At 47.4% G+C, this 766-nt stretch overlaps 1 pseudogene; it reads right to left on the reverse strand.

The window, feature by feature from the left end:
• Positions 1-20: 20 nt before the first annotated feature.
• On the reverse strand, positions 21-760 carry LOC108525781 (60S ribosomal protein L7-like 1 pseudogene; annotated as a pseudogene).
• Positions 761-766: the final 6 nt, after the last annotated feature.

A 766-nucleotide genomic window follows, 5' to 3' on the forward strand; every position in this document is an offset into this window, starting at 1 on the left:
CCGCAGTTTGACACCTGGGTCTAGTCCAGCTGGCAGATGAGCTGATTGATGCGTTCACCCCGATAGCCAGGTGTGCCCATCTCCTTGAGGAAGTCCACTCTATTTTTGGTAGCATGACGGGCCATTGAGAGGTGGAAAAGGCACAAGAACCATGAGATCTCCTGGAAATGCTTCCCTGGGAAGGCAATTTCATGCATGAGGTCTTCCACGCAAATGACGCCAAACTTCCCCAGGTGCTCCTCAATCACTGTGTTGTCTGTCAGAGGGATGGTCTTATTCTTGACGTTGGCCTGTCCACGTTTCAAAATGAGTTCTCGGATAGACTTCAGATTTGGAAATCCCCAGGTCACATAAGGTTCCACTATACGCAGCATTTTAAGTTCTGGGGGGTGACTTTTACAAAGATACCACTAAAAAATTTTTTTAGGCAAAGTCTTGTAATGGTTCTCTGCACCAGTAAACTCACACCATCAATCCTTTTGATGCGTACAACAAAGGCCAAGGAATGTTAACTGGCAATTCCAAGGCGTGAGGTTTCACTTCTGGTCGTCTGAGACGCACCTTGTCACGTTTCTGCCGCCAGGAATCACGTAGGAATGATTCCAGTCACTTAAACCTGAGCCCTTTTCCTTTCCTCTGCTCCTTCTTTGCCAAAAGTGCCTGCTTTGCCTGGGTGGCTTTGAGGGCTTGATAAGCCTTCCTCTTTTCAGCAGATTTTCTGGAACCAAAGGGATTTTCTTTGCTCTTGCTCCGCCATCTTTCTAGT

This window comes from Rhinopithecus bieti, unplaced genomic scaffold (assembly GCF_001698545.2).
Source record: "Rhinopithecus bieti isolate Rb0 unplaced genomic scaffold, ASM169854v2 repeat_38464, whole genome shotgun sequence".
NCBI lineage: Eukaryota > Metazoa > Chordata > Mammalia > Primates > Cercopithecidae > Rhinopithecus > Rhinopithecus bieti.